Below are 17,207 nucleotides of genomic sequence, written 5' to 3'. Positions count from 1 at the left end.
CAGGAAGGACCCCCAGCAGTGCTATTTAAAGCGATCATCAACAATTTGCAGCTGACTTGCTTTTTTCATTTTTACTGACTCTGTCTAAAGCTGTGCAACTGTTTAGAGCTTGCTCGAGTTGTTTAAAGTTGCAGAAGTCACAGGGAGTGTTGCTGCAAGCGGAGAACACCTTGATTCTCATTTAAAGGGTTCTGTTCACACACTTGCTCCCCCCTCGCACTCAAGAATGCAAGGGAGATGGAGCGGAGGCAGCGAAGAAGTGAACAAAATGCTTGCAAAGGGAGGAGGGGCAGGAGAGCTCTCAGTAAGAGGCCTTACCCACCTTGGGTCTTCCAAAAGCACTATTCCTCCCTGCACTTAAGCCAGGAGCAGTGTATTTGGAGGCTCCGCTTCACCAAGGAGCTGGTCACAGGACTGTGCCACCTCTTGGAACCTGGCTTTCCCAGTGACCCTCAAGGTCACCGTGGCCATCAGTTTTTCTGCCACTGGATCCTACCAGTCTGCAGCAGGTGACATAGCTAACATCTCCCAGTTCGTCGTCCATCGTTACATCCGGGAGGTGACAGAGACTCTACTCCAAGAGAATCAGGACGGGCGCGAATGTGGCTTTGCCATGATAGCGGCTTCCCCATTGTGCAGGGCATCATCGACTGCACACATGTGGCTTTCAGGGCAGCATATACCAATCCTGAGGTGTTCCGTAACCACAATGGCTATCACTCACTTAATATGCAATTGTTGTGCTACCATGCCAGTGCATCCCTATGGTGAATTCCCGGTATCCTGGCAGCAGTCATGATGCCTTCATCCTGCGCCAGTCCAGTGCACCAGAAATCTTCCAGCCACCACATCAAACTTAGGATGGCTGCTTGGGGACAAAGGCTATCCGCTCTACACCTCGCTGATAACTCCCCTCCACAATCCCACCACTTGGGCCAGCAGTCATATAATGATAGCCATGCTGCCATGAGGAACATCATTGAGCAGACCATCGGGATCCTAAAGCAACAGTTCCACTGCCTTGACTGTTCAGGAAGAGCCACCCAGTACATGGCTGTCGTGAAGTGGCTGTCCCATTTCATGGTGGTCCGCTGCATGCTCCACAACCTGGCCAGCCTGAACACGCAGCTCTTGCCACCACGGGTTCTGGGATGACCTCAAGAGGAGCAAGAGGAATAGAAGGAGGAGGTGGAGGAGAAGAGGAGGAATGGAGGAGACAGGCAACATATCCCTGTTCCAGACGGGGTGTCTGTGAGAGCCTCATCAGACTCCGGTTCTAGTGAATGAAACTCCAGAGCCCCATTACTCACCACTTACCTATCATATATTCCCCTGTCATGGAACATCATAGCATCTTTCTGGGCACAAAACTGAAATGAGAGCCACCAAAAACCACAGATTCCAAACATAATTCATACATTTATCAAATTCAAATCAAAAGAACAAATCACCCTTGTGCATTCCCTTCATGTTTGCCTTTCGTGTGCCTTTTCCTACTCTAGTGCTTGGACAAAGTGCTTCACCAGTGGCTACAGCATGGGTGGTGGAAGGCTGCTGACCTTTTGTGTGGGAGATTACAGATGGCCTTTGTGAGGGTTACTAAATGCCTAACCCCCGTTACACAATTCTTGACGGCAGGTTTCATGAGAACAAAATTACACATGGGACAAAGTTAAACTCGTTCACGATTTGGCTGTTACATATAAAGTTACCCAGACCCAAACACAAAACCCTTCTATGATTTGGCTGGAACAAAACATACAATCACCAATTCCTTGGCTGTCTTCTGAGGTTGACTATAGGCCCTTTCCTTGGTTACAGCTTGTGTCCCGAAGACTGGCTGGCTTCTGTTGTTGTTTCTGTAGTGCTTCTACACTGCTGTGTTCTGCTGCTGCGTGCCTTCGAAAGTGGGCCTTCTTTATACCAAAAACTAACTTGCAAGCTTGGAACAGATTGAACATGATGGCAGGATCAAATGTGAACTCTTGATGGCTAATTGTTCCCCTTCTGGAATCATTGCTCATGATTGTTATGAGGTCCTTTACAAGGTTGGTTTTCTATTAGTTTTCATATACGCGTGGCTCAGGGTCCAGTCCATTGTCTAGGCCTACACTGATACCAGCCTTTCTGGAGCCACAGTCTAGGGTACGTTCTATAAACAATGTAACCCTTTAAGGTAAATGAATATATAAATGTTGCTGTATCTTTTCAGGCAGGAAACCATTGAAGGTGTGAATGTCTCTTGTCAGATGCCATTGTCTGGTGATTTAGATCGATGGCAGATATTCTGTCCTTCATGATGTCTGATAGTTTGGCTGTAAGAATTAACATTTTCCAGACCAGCTCTTTTTGCAAGCTGCAATGTAGTTCTGAGCTTTTATATTCAATAGTCCAATTTTTGCCATTGAGGAGGAGGAACGGATCCTACATCACCCCCCTTTAATATCGCTTACATTAAAGATATTACTCCCGTCCATTCTCCTGCTGTGGTGAGTGCATTGTCAGTCCCAGTCAAATCTTACATTCCTTTTACGCAGTCTATACATTTGATTTTATAATCCCCAACTCCCCGTTGCACATTCTTTCCTCCTTTCCCATTTTACCCTTCGTTTCGATTTACATGACAACCCAAACAGATACAACACAATAATTAAATGCACAATTATCAATACATGTGAGGCAATTCGAATCCAGGGAGGGATTTCAATATTAAGCCCAATGTCCCAACAAGGTGGGGTGGTCATTCCTCTGATCTCCTCTCACGTTTTTCTGTTTTTCTGCTGGAGAGTGTAATAATGTTTTTGGGAGAGCTCCGCATCCTTTACCAGTTTTGTCAGATGCTCAGGTAATGGTGGGATATCATACACAAAATGTGATATATAATCTTGGAGGTTTGATAAAATACTGCTCATTGTGAGATTTACTGAGGTGTGATCCAAAATAGGGATAATTCACTTGAACCTCTATCAGGGGTTTAAAATAAAAGGTCGAGTCATGAACTGTACACCAGGTATCATTGTGTACCCTATACTGATTCACACTGGTGGTGACACAATAGGTTCCGTTACCCTCATAAGCAACCTGGGGCGGGACGTGGCTCTGAGCCATCACCTCCATAGTACTTGATCGGTTGTGCGCTTTCAGACTCAAATCGGTCGAACACAAGAGATTAGTGTGCAAATTTAAGGCACATGGGATTGGGGGTAATGTATTGACGTGGATAGAGAACTGGTTGGCAGACAGGAAGCAAAGAGTTGGAATAAACGGGTCCTTTTCAGAATGGCAGGCAGTGACTACTGGGATACCGTAAGGTTCAGTGCTGGAACCTCAGCTATTTACAATATAAATTAATGATTTAGACAAAGGAATTGAATGTAATATCTCCAAGTTTGCAGATGACACTAAGCTGGGTGGCAGTGTGAGTTGTGAAGAGAATGCTAAGAGGCTGCAGGGTGACTTGGACAGGTTAGGTGAGAAGGCAAGTGCATGGCAGATGCAGTATAATGTGGATAAGTGTGAGGTTATCCACTTTGGTGGCAAAAACAGGAAGGCAGATTATTATCTGAATGGTAACAGATTAGTTACAGGGGAGGTGCAACGAGACCTGGGTGTCATGATACATCAGTCGTTGAAAGTAGGCATGCAGGTACAGCTGGCAGTTAAGAAAGCAAATGGCATGTTGGCCTTCAAAGCGAGAGGATTTGAGTATAGGAGCAGGGAGGTCTTGCTGCAGTTGTACAGGCCTTGGTGAGACCACACCTTGAGTATTGTGTGCAGTTTTGGTCTCCTAATCTGGGGAAGGACATTCTTGCTATTGAGGGAGTGCAGCGAAGGTTCACCAGACTGATTCCCGGCATGGCAGGACTGATATATGAAGAAAGATTGGATCGACTAGGCTTATATTCACTGGAATTTAGAAGAATGAGAGGGGATCTCATACAAGCATATAAAATTCTGACGGGATTGGGCAGGAAGAATTTTCCTGATGTTGGGGAAGTCCAGAACCAGGGGTCACAGTCTAAGGGTAAGGGGTAAGCCATATAGGACCGAGATGAGGAGAAACTTTTTCACCCAGAGAATTGTGAACCTTTGGAATTCTCTACCACAGAAAGTTGTTGAGTCCAATTCGTTGGATATATTCAAAAGGGAGTTAGATGTGGCCCTTACGGCTAAAGGGATCAGGGGGTATGGAGAGAAAGTAGGAGTGGGGTACTGAAGTTGCATGATTAACCATGATCATATTGCAGGCTCGAAGGGCCGAATGGCCTGCTCCTGCACCTATTTTCGATGTTTCTATGTTTCTAACACATTCAGGTGATGTCGACACAACACCACATGTGCACCCCTTTCCAGATTAGTGCCAGTCATGGAGTTTCCCCACTTAATCACATACGGAGGTGCCCCATGATACCGCACATATATCCCATTTCGGATAACCCAAAAATTTTCCACCCAATATACTGGCACTGGCCATTGCGACTGACCTATCACTGGCAACCTGAGAAATAACCCCATCATAGTTTGGTTGTAATGATCACAATTGATTGGGACTGTTTATGATTCGAAGGCCAACCATAACTGACACGGGCTCATGAGGTTGTCATAAGTTCTCATGGCTTTTCGATGTCTGTTGTCAACCCATGATGGTACGCAACCTTGTTCCAAATCTTCTAAATTACTGCGCCCCTCGTTTAATAACCAAGCACCGTTTAATAACATACGTATCATTTTGGGCGGCGCGATCTGACGCATTCTGATCCTCTTTTATTAAGTTGCTTATGGTTTGGGTGTGAGTTTCCAGCTCAGCTATCAATTCTTTTAGGTGAATTGTCATTACCTGTAATTCCTGTCCCTCAATCTCATTACCCTCCCCTGGTATCCTCTTTAGCTGATCCCATAAGGTATTGATCTGCATTATCTATACTATTGACCAGTGAAGTCCCCGTATTAAACACCGTGGCCGCTGTAATATATATAGCTCCACCCGGTGGACTACTGTGGCATTGCAGCCATTGCTATTTATAATAATAAAGAGGGAGTCACCTGACTAGGGTTCCTGAAGTTATCAGCCATCTTATAGCCTGTGTGTGTTTGTGATGTCGTACTGAAAACGTAACATTTGGCGACGAGGATAGGATAATTGGATAACAAAGCTGAATTTTTTGTTGGTGGATGATTCAGCCAACTGACAGAGACACTTTGAGAGTTTCTCTGTTTTGATTAACAGCTAAAAATCCAAGGAAAATTACAAGCACACTTGGCTGAACTGCCAGAGTCCAGATGGCTGCGCCTATGGGAATAATAGGGCGCTTGGAGGAGTTTGAAAGTGACTGTGAAAGTTTCAGAGCGTATATGGAGCGGCTAGGAATGTGTTTCACTGCAAATAATATCATCGAATTCCCCGATGGTGGAAACCATAACCGGATGGAGTTGGAAAGAAACAGCCTATTTTTTAACTGAAGCAGGGCCTGAGTTGTATGAAACCCTGAAAAATTTGCTTGTGCCTGTCAAGCCAAATGACACATCATTTAAGCAGGTTCTAACTAAGTTAGAAAAGCACCACAGTCCTGAGCCCCTGGAAATTGCTGCAAGTTATCATTTTGGAATAGGGGACCAGTTAACCGGTGAAAGTATCAGTGAGTACATTGTAGCATTAAAAAAGTTATCTATTCTCTGTAATTTCAGAAACTTTCTGGACCGAGCATTGCGTGTCCGTTTTGTTTGTGGGATGAAAAATGTTAAGAACAATAAGAACATAAGAAATAGGAGCAGGAGTAGGCCATACGGCCCCTCGAGCCTGCTCTGCCATTTAATACGATTATGACTGATCTGATCATGGACTCGGGTCCACTTCCCTGCCCGCTCTCCATAACCCAACATTCCCTTATCATTTAAGAAACTATCTCTTTCTGTCTTAAACTTATTCAATGTCCCAGCTTCCACAGCTCTCTGAGGCAGCAAATTCTACAGATCCGCAACCCTCTGAGAGAAGAAATTTTTCCTCATCTCAGTTTTAAATGGGCGGCCCCTTGTTCTAAGATCATGCCCTCTAGTTCTAGTCTCCCCTATCAGTGGAAACATCCTCTCTGCATCCACCTTGTCAAGCCCCCTCATAATCTTATACGTTTCGATAAGATCACCTCTCATTCTTCTGAATTCCAATGAGTAGAGACCCAACCTACTCAACCTTTCCTCATAAGTCAACCCCCTCATCTCTGGAATCAACCTTGTGAACCTCTCTGAACTGTCTCCAAAGCAAGTATATCTTTTCGTAAATATGGAAACCAAAACTGCACGCAGTATTCCAGGTGTGGCCTCACCAATCCCTGTACAACTGTAGCAAGATTTCCCTGCTTTTATACTCCATACCCTTTGCAATAAAGGCCAAGATTCCATTGGCCTTCCTGATCACTTGCTGTACCTGCCTACTATCCTTTTGTGTTTAATGCACAAGTACCCCCCGGTCCAGCTGTACTGCAGAACTTTGCAATCTTTCTCCATTTAAATGTTAACCTGCTCTTTGATTTTTTTCTGCCAAAGTGCATGACCTCACATTTTCCAACATTATACTCAATCTACCAAATTTTTGCCCATTCACTTAGCCTGTCTATGTCCTTTTGTAGATTTTTTGTGTCCTCCTTGTTATGTAATGTCCACGTACATTAAATGTATAGTTACAATGGTGCTGCTCCACAAGAGGCACTGTGGTGGGAGACCTGAAAGTACCTGCAAGACAGAGTATAAAAGGCTGCCCACCACACTTGAGGGGCACTCTGAAATTACACAATAAAGGACAAAGGTCACAGCAGTTACTACAACACCAGACTGTGTGGAGTCAGTGATTTGAGTGCTACATACATCACAAATTGGCGACGAGGACATGGACGAGCTCTTCACGCAACCATGGCTACTTTGGGCACGCTAAAGGTTTTCGCAGAGGGTAATGACTGGGCTGCCTTTACGGAAAGGTATGAGTACTAATTTATAGCAAATGACCTGACAGGGAACACGAACGCACTGATCGAGAAGCGTAAGGTGATATTGCTGTCCAGTTGTGGCGATGAGGTTTACCATCTCGCCAGGGATTTGCTGGCACCCGCGAGCGCCAAGGACAAGTCATATGAGCAGCTGATTGAACTCATTCGTAACCAACTGAAACCGAAGGAGAGCATCCTCTCGGCCAGGCACAAATTCTACCATCACTGCAGACCTGAGGGCCAAGATGTCAAAAAATATGCTGCGGACATCAGGAGACTTGCAGCGGCGTGCGATTTTGGCACACACCTTAACAAGGCGTTGCGAGACGTCTTTGTTATGGGGATTGGCCATGAGGGTCTCATTCCCAAGCTGCTATCTACTGAACCTACAGTCAGCCTGCAGCAAGCCATCAACATCAGCCGGGCATTTATGACCTCGACTTGCAGCACCAAGCAGATGATCCACACGGTCTCGAATCTGGCAGGTACTAGTCACAGGATAGCGCCCGTCACGGACAAAACTGCAGAACGTCCAGGGCAGAGAGCACGGACCTCAGAGTCCTGGAACTCAGAGTGCCCCTTGGGTGTGGAGGGCAGCCTTTATGTATTGTCCATGTACATTAAATGTATAGTTACAATGGTGCGCCACAAGGGGCACTGTGGTGGGAGACCCGAAAGTACCTGCGAGACACAGTATAAAAGGCTGCCCACCACACCTGAGGGGCACTCTGGAGTTACACAATAAAGGACCAAGGTCACAGCAGTTACTACAACAACAGACTGTGTGGAGTCAGTGATTTGAGTGCTACATACATCACACTCTTCACACATTGCTTTTCCTCCCATCTTTGTATCATCAGCAAACTTGGCGATGTTACACTCGATTCCTTCCTCCAAGTTGTTAATATAGATTGTAAATAGTTGGGGTCCCAACATTGATCCCTGCAGCACCTCATTGGTTACTAATTGCCAACCCGAGAATGAACCATTTATTCTGACTCTCTGTTTTCTGTTCGTTAGCCAATCCTCTATCCATACTAATATATTACCCCCAACCCGGTGAACTTTTATCTTGTGCAGTAACCTTTTATGTGGCACCTTGTCAAATGCCTTCTGGAAATCCAAATACACCACATCCACTGGCTCCCCTTTATCCACCCTGTTCGTTACGTCCTCAAAGAATTCCAGCAAATTTGTCAAACATGACTTCCCCTTCTTAAACCTATGCTGACTCTGCCTGACCAAATTTTGCTCTTACAAATGTCCTGCGACTGCTTCTTTAATGATGGACTACAACATCTTCCCAACCATAGATGTTAGGCTAACTGGTCAAAAGTTTCCTTCTTTTTGTCTGCCTCCTTTTTAAATAGGATATGATCAGAAGAAAGTTATTGACAACTCCTAACTTGACTTTTGATTTAGCTTGTCAGTCAGCTATGTCAATGGACATTTCCGACCAATATTCCCAAGAATTTCGACCCATTTCCAGTCGTCAGATAACCGAAGTGAATCGCCTGCAGGTTAAAAGTAAAAGGCAGTTGGGCCCCAAGGTCTCAGAAACTGGCAATGGTAACAGAGCATTGAGGTCATGTTATCAGTGCCTGGGACAACACATTTCTCAAAGTTGTCCATATGTGAAGGCAGAGTGTTTCTTCTGGGCAACTTGCGAAGGCATGCTGATTGAAGAATAAACCAACTTTCAAAGCGAAAAGTAGAAATCTCCAGAGACGACATAGCATGGAAGAAAAACAACAGGACGAGGACGTTTTAGAGCTACACATCACCAGGAACTCGAGAGTAATTAACAGCGATTCAAAAAGCATCATTATCCACGTAGATGTTGCAGGAACCAAGATACCTATGGAAATCGACACTGGTGCGTCCGTGAGTGTAGTACCGGAATCGCCTTACCTCGACAAATTGCGTGAGTTCCCATTAGAAAAATCCAAGATAGAGCTGCGAGGCTACTCGGGAAAGAACAGTCCTGTGGTATGCCGTATCACAGTACCGATGAAATACAAGGATCAATTTCAGAGCTTGTCTCTCTTAGTAGTGGCAGGAGCCAAGCCTGCCTTAATAGGAAGAAATTGGTTGGGATCACTGAAACATAGAAACATAGAAACATAGAAAATAGGTGCAGGAGCAGGCCATTCAGCCCTTCTAGCCTGCACCGCCATTCAATGAGTTCATGGCTGAACATGAAACTTCAGTACCAACTTCCTGCTTTCACGCCATACCCCTTGATCCCCCGAGTAGTAAGGACTTCATCTAACTCCCTTTTGAATATATTTAGTGAATTGGCCTCAACTACTTCCTGTGGTAGAGAATTCCACAGGTTCACCACTCTCTGGGTGAAGAAGTTTCTCCTTATCTCGGTCCTAAATGGCTTACCCCTTATCCTTAGACTGTGACCCCTGGTTCTGGACTTCCCCAACATTGGGAACATTCTTCCTGCATCCAACCTGTCCAAACCCGTCAGAATTTTAAACGTTTCTATGAGGTCCCCTCTCACTCTTCTGAACTCCAGTGAATACAAGCCCAGTTGATCCAGTCTTTCTTGATAGGTCAGTCCCACCATCCCGGGAATCAGTCTGGTGAATCTTCGCTGCACTCCCTCAATAGCAAGTATGTCCTTCCTCAAGTTAGGAGACCAAAACTGTACACAATACTCCAGGTGTGGCCTCACCAAGGCCCTGTACAACTGTAGCAACACCTCCCTGCCCCTGTACTCAAATCCCCTCGCTATGAAGGCCAACATGCCATTTGCTTTCTTAACCGCCTGCTGTACCTGCATGCCAACCTTCAATGACTGATGTACCATGACACCCAGGTCTCGTTGCACCTTCCCTTTTCCTAATCTGTCACCATTCAGATAATAGTCTGTCTCTCTGTTTTTACCACCAAAGTGGATAACCTCACATTTATCCACATTATACTTCATCTGCCACGCATTTGCCCACTCACCTAACCTATCCAAGTCACTCTGTAGCCTCATAGCATCCTCCTCGCAGCTCACACTGCCACCCAACTTAGTGTCATCCGCAAATTTGGAGATACTACATTTAATCCCCTCGTCTAAATCATTAATGTACAATGTAAACAGCTGGGGCCCCAGCACAGAACCCTGCGGTACCCCACTAGTCACTGCCTGCCATTCCGAAAAGTACCCATTTACTCCTACTCTTTGCTTCCTGTCTGACAACCAGTTCTCAATCCACGTCAGCACACTACCCCCAATCCCATGTGCTTTAACTTTGCACATTAATCTCCTGTGTGGGACCTTGTCGAAAGCCTTCTGAAAGTCCAAATATACCACATCAACTGGTACTCCTTTGTCCACTTTATTGGAAACATCCTCAAAAAATTCCAGAAGATTTGTCAAGCATGATCTCCCTTTCACAAATCCATGCTGACTTGGACCTATCATGTCACCATTTTCCAAATGCGCTGCTATGACATCCTTAATAATTGATTCCATCATTTTACCCACTACTGAGGTCAGGCTGACCGGTCTATAATTCCCTGCTTTCTCTCTCCCTCCTTTTTTAAAAAGTGGGGTTACATTGGCTACCCTCCACTCGATAGGAACTGATCCAGAGTCAATGGAATGTTGGAAAATGACTGTCAATGCATCCGCTATTTCCAAGGCCACCTCCTTAAGTACTCTGGGATGCAGTCCATCAGGCCCTGGGGATTTATCGGCCTTCAATCCCATCAATTTCCCCAACACAATTTCCCGACTAATAAAGATTTCCCTCAGTTCCTCCTCCTTAATAGACCCTCTGACCACTTTTATATCCGGAAGGTTGTTTGTGTCCTCCTTAGTGAATACTGAACCAAAGTACTTGTTCAATTGGTCTGCCATTTCTTTGTTCCCCGTTATGACTTCCCCTGATTCTGACTGCAGGGGACCTACGTTTGTCTTTACTAACCTTTTTCTCTTTACATACCTATAGAAACTTTTGCAATCCGTCTTAATGTTCCCTGCAAGCTTCTTCTCGTACTCCATTTTCCCTGCCCTAATCAAACTCTTTGTCCTCCTCTGCTGAGTTCTAAATTTCTCCCAGTCCCCAGGTTCGCTGCTATTTCTGGCCAATTTGTATGCCATTTCCTTGGCTTTAATACTATCCCTGATTTCCCTAGATAGCCACGGTTGAGCCACCTTCCCTTTTTTATTTTTACGCCAGACAGGAATGTACAATTGTTGTAATTCATCCATGCGTTCTCTAAATGTCTGCCATTGCCCATCCACAGTCAACCCCTTAAGTATCATTAGCCAATCTATCTTAGCCAATTCATGCCTCATACCTTCAAAGTTACCCTTCTTTAAGTTCTGGACCATGGTCTCTGAATTAACTGTTTCATTCTCCATCCTAATGCAGAATTCCACCATATTATGGTCACTCTTCCCCAAGGGGCCTCGCACAATGAGATTGCTAATTAATCCTCTCTCATTACACAACACCCAGTCTAAGATGGCCTCCCCCCTAGTTGGTTCCTCGACATATTGGTCTAGAAAACCATCCCTTATGCATTCCAGGAAATCCTCCTCCACCGTATTGCTTCCAGTTTGGCTAGCCCAATCTATGTGCATATTAAAGTCACCCATTATAACTGCTGCACCTTTATTGCATGCACTCCTAATTTCCTGTTTGATGCCCTCCCCAACATCACTACTACTGTTTGGAGGTCTGTACACAACTCCCACTAACGATTTTTGCCCTTTAGTGTTCTGCAGCTCTACCCATATAGATTCCACATCATCCAAGCTAATGTCTTTCCTAACTATTGCATTAATCTCCTCTTTAACCAGCAATGCTACCCCACCTCCTTTTCCTTTTATTCTATCCTTCCTGAATGTTGAATACCCCTGGATGTTGAGTTCCCAGCCCTGATCATCCTGGAGCCACGTCTCCGTAATCCCAATCACATCATATTTGTTAACATCTATTTGCACAGTTAATTCATCCACCTTATTGCGGATACTCCTTGCATTAAGACACAAAGCCTTCAGGCTTGCTTTTTTAAAACCCTTTGTCCTTTTAGAATTTTGCTGTACAGTGGCCCTTTTTGTTCTTTGCCTTGGGTTTCTCTGCCCTCCACTTTTCCTCATCTCCTTTCTGTCTTTTGCTTTTGCCTCCTTTTTGTCTCCCTCTGTCTCCCTGTATAGGTTCCCATCCCCCTGCAATATTAGTTTAACTCCTCCCCAACAGCACTAGCAAACACTCCCCCTAGGACATTGGTTCCGGACCTGCCCAGGTGCAGACCGTCCGGTTTGTACTGGTCCCACCTCCCCCAGAACTGGTTCCAATGCCCCAAGAATTTGAATCCCTCCCTGCTGCACCACTGCTCAAGCCATGTATTCATCTGCGCTATCCTGCGATTCCTACTCTGACTAGCACGTGGCACTGGTAGCAATCCCGAGATTACTACTTTTGAGGTCCTACTTTTTAATTTAGCTCCTAGCTCCTTAAATTCTTTTCGTAGGACCTCATCCCTTTTTTTACCTATGTCGTTGGTACCAATGTGCACCACGACAACTGGCTGTTCTCCCTCCCATTTCAGAATGTCCTGCACCCGCTTCGAGACATCCTTGACCCTTGCACCAGGGAGGCAACATACCATCCTGGAGTCTCGGTTGCGTCCGCAGAAACGCCTATCTATTCCCCTCACCATCGAATCCCCTATCACTATCGCGCTCCCACTCTTTTTCCTGCCCTCCTTTGCAGCAGAGCCACCTACGGTGCCATGAACTTGGCTGCTGCTGCCCTCCCCTGATGAGTCATCCTCCCCAACAGTACTCAAAGCAGTGTATCTGTTTTGCAGGGGGATGACCACAGGGGACCCCTGCACTATCTTTCTTGCACTGCTCTTCCTGCTGGTCTTCCATTCCCTATCTGGCTGTGGACCCTTCTCCTGCGGTAAGACCAACTCACTACACGTGATACTCACGTCATTCTCAGCATCGTGGATGCTCCAGAGTGAATCCACCCTCAGCTCCAATTCTGCAACGCGGACCGTCAAGAGCTCGAGGCGGATACACTTCCTACACACGTAGCGCCCATGGACACCGGAAGTGTCCCCGAGTTCCCGCATGGTACAGGAGGAGCATATCACATGGCCGAGCTCTCCTGCCATGTCTTAACCTTAGATACCCTTAAATTGGTAATAACAATGTTACAGTTCACTTACTGATATAAAAAAGAAAAGAAAAGCTACTCACCAATCACCAGCCAATCACTTACCCCATTGGCTGTGACGTCACTTTTTGATTACTTTCTACTTCTATTTTGCTTTCTCTCCCGCTGTAGCTGCACCGGTACGCTGGCTCTCGATCTCCCGCTGGGCTTTTGACAGGTCGCTCCCCTCTCACCAACTGCCGCTGGCTCTCGATCTCCCGCTGGGCTTTTGACAGGTCGCTCCCCTCTCACCAACTGCCGCTGGCTCTCGATCTCCCGCTGGGCTTTTGACAGGTCGCTCCCCTCTCACCAACTGCCGCTGGCTCTCGATCTCCCGCTGGGCTTTTGACAGGTCGCTCCCCTCTCACCAACTGCCGCTGGCTCTCGATCTCCCGCTGGGCTTTTTTTTTTGGAATGGAGTGAAATTTTTCATTTTGAGATGAGATTTGCATTGAAGGATGATGTCATCAAGAACTATCCGAAGGTGTCCTGCGAAACGGGCAGTCCGATCCAAGACTTCAAGGCGAATGTCAGGGTACAGAAGGACTTTAAACCAGTTTACTGCAAGCCACGTCCCACACCATATGCACTCAAGGAGAAAGTTGAGCAAGAGCTCAAAAGACTAGAAACTGAGAACATTATCTCTAAGATAGATCTATGAAATTGGGTTACACCCATTGTTGTTGTACTTAAGTCCGATGGTAAGGTAAGGTTGTGTGGTGATTATAAAGTAACCATAAACCAGGTTCCAGAGGGTAATCTCCCCAATACATTGCCAAATGTAGAAGATTTGACCACAACACTCACAGGTGGTCAGATCTTCTCAAAGTTGGATCTTACGAATGCCTACTTACAACTTGAACTAGATGAGGAGTCCAAGTCATGCTTGACTATAAATATTCATCATAGGAGGTGGGTGGGGTGGATTGACCCATCCACCTCCACGGAGGTGTGTGGGGGGCCTGACCCATCCACCTCCATGGCACGAACCTGGTATTGCAGTACTTCCAGGAATGGTGCAGTGGCTCTCGGCCTTTTGGCTAAGAGCATTGGCGCAGAGTGATCCTTGATGTGTGCAAGGTGACCTCTGGCATTCGTGATTTGACAAAGAATTGGAAAGATTGGCTACGAATAAAAAAAATAAATAAATACTCATCTAGGCCTATATCAATTTAATAGGCTACCATTTGGAGTGTCTTCCAACCCCATCATATTCCAAGGGGTGATGAACCAGATTTTGCAAGATATTGAAGGGGCAGTATGTTATTTAGATGACATATTAATTTCAGCACCAAATAGGCAAATTCATAATAACATATTGAATGAAGTCCTCAAACGGCTAGAGAAGCACAGAGTATGAATGACTGCTCACAAGTGTGAGTTATTTCAAAACTCAGTGGAGTACTTGGGGTACAGACTAGAAAACGATGGTTTACGTCCAACCAAGGGAAAATTGGATGCAATCTGAAATGCTCCCACTCCCAAGAATGTCACTGAACTTCGATCATTTTTTGAACTATTATGGAAAGTTTCTACCAAATTTGGATACAGTGTTACATCCAATGAATGAACTGTTGAACAAACAGGTCCATTGGAAGTGGTCAGAAGAATGCGACACAGCATTCAAGGAGTGTAAAAGCAAATTGGTAGAGAGCACCATGTTAGTTCACTATGATGTATCTAAAGAGATCAAGCTAGCATGCGATGCCTCTCCATATGGAGTTGTGGCAGTGATCTTTCATGTATTACATAGTGGGGAGGAGAGACCAATTGCTTTTGCTTCATGCACTCGCAGTGATATTGAATACAGAAGATCAGCTGATCACTGTAATGCTGCTGCTATATCTAGATTGCCTTCCCATCACAAGTTACACCCGATAGGGAAGAAGTGTTCTATTTTTCATACATGATGAACTGACAGACACAGCTGAAGAGATTGGTAGAGCAACCAAACATGACCCAATGTCAAATGTGTATGATTATATCGCAAATGGCTGGCCAAACCAGGTAACAGACAAAGATATTCATCCATTCTTCATTCGTAGGAATGAATTATCAGTCAATAAAGATTGTATCATGTGGGGTGTAAGAGTGGTTATACCAAATAAATTGAGATCCAAATTATTAGGAGATCTTTATGAGCAGCAACTGGGAATGAGCTTGACCAAATGTTTTGCACGCAGTTACTTATGGTGGCCAGGTCTAGATAAAGATATAGATTACCTCATCAGTCAGTGTACAACATGTCAATTGGTAAGCAAGAAACCACCATCAGTACCATTACAGCCATGGAAATGGCCTCCCAGGGTGTGGCAAAGGTTACATATCAATTTTGCTGAGCTAGAAGGACAACAATTGTTCATTGTGATTGATAGCCATTCAAAGTGGGTCGAGGTGTTTCCAATGCGGAAAATAACAACAATATACCATTAGACATTTTGCGAAGATTATTTTCTTCTTTTGGCTTCCCAGAAGAAATTGTTTCTGATAATGGACCAGAGTTTCGTTCAGAAGAATTTGCACAGTTCACGAGTAAAAATGGTGTGAAAAATACCAAGGTTCCAACGTATCACCCTGCTTCAAATGTTGCAGCAGAGCGCACAGTACAAATTGTAAAATGTGCTCTCATCAAACAGATGTTGGATCCAAATCCAAAGAAACGACAGTTGTCATTGGACCACAAATTGGCTAATTTTCTAATTATGTATCATAATACTCCTCATACAACTACAACAGCAGAGTTGTTTCTCAAAAGACAGCCACAAACCAGATTCTCGTTGTTCAAACCAAGCTTGGCACAGCCCGTAGAAGAGAAACATTTAAGACAAAAAGAGAATCATAATAGAGCAGGACTAAAAGAGAGAAGTGTGAAATTAAACCAGAAGGTGAGAGTGAAGAACCATCACCATAAATGGTTAAAGTGGTTACCAGGAAGAGTGGTGAAGATATGTGGCAAGATGTTTGATCATGGACAGGTTAGGTTTCTTCACATTAATCATATTTTATCTACAGACGTGGAAGGAGTTGAAGGAATGATTCGATTATTTCTGACTCATCAAATAGTGATACAATTAAAGTACCGGTAGCATATCCTACATCATATGTACTGGAAACAAGTCCAAGAGAAAGTGAGAATTTAAGTCTGAGTCTGAGTCAGTCAGACAAACAGTCTGACATTGTAGAGAATTCAAATGTAAATCAAGGGCACCCCTTGAGGAAAACTTTCCTCAGGATCAGCCCAGAATGAGTCTAAGTTCAACACCATGTTTGGAAAATTCTGTTCAAGAGCGAAGGTATCCTCTTCGAAACAGAAAATGTGGTTAAGCTTGATTTGTAAATATGGCAAAATAAATCCATGGGCTAGACTTCCCACTTTTGTGCAGATCACCCAAAAATCAGCATTATTTCGAGTGTTGGGAGTAAATATGGTTTGAGATTGCCGGATTATCATCCATTTTCAAAACCCCAACTTTCCATTTTATAAAATGGGCATTTCCGTGAGCGATCTGAAATGGGCGTTAGCATTAATTTTTTTGATCTTCTGCTATAAATTTTGATGTTCATAGCAGTGGCATGGCAACAGTCATTTCCCGCATTTCAGGAGGTCAGGGATCATCAATACATTGCGCAGAAGAGGAGAAAGAGAGGGAGCAGAGAGGAACTGAAAGCGTGTGTGGGCGAATTGTGTGCTTATTTGGCTGTTTTGGGAGGTAGGAGGGAGATTTACCAGCAGCAAAAAGACTGCTGAGCACAAAGAACGTTGTACCCATCGAGTTTTTGTCGAAAAAAGTTATTTAAAATGGAAGGGATGGAGGAGGGGACACAGCACGCTGTGGAGTCTGATGATGCTGATGAAAGCAGTAAGGTGGGAGAGGAACAATTGGGAGGATGCAAACGAGCGAGGAGATTCTCCAACAAGGCAAATGCCTCCCTCCTGCAGGAGGTGGAGTCACGCTGGGGTCAATTGACCCAGGGAGGGCGTAGAAAGCCCACCCCAAAGGTCTACCAAAAGATATGGGCCGACATAGCCGAGGTGGTCTCATCGGCGACC

Source organism: Pristiophorus japonicus, chromosome 10 (assembly GCF_044704955.1).
Source record: "Pristiophorus japonicus isolate sPriJap1 chromosome 10, sPriJap1.hap1, whole genome shotgun sequence".
Taxonomy (NCBI): domain Eukaryota; kingdom Metazoa; phylum Chordata; class Chondrichthyes; family Pristiophoridae; genus Pristiophorus; species Pristiophorus japonicus.
This window is presented reverse-complemented; position numbering follows the sequence as displayed.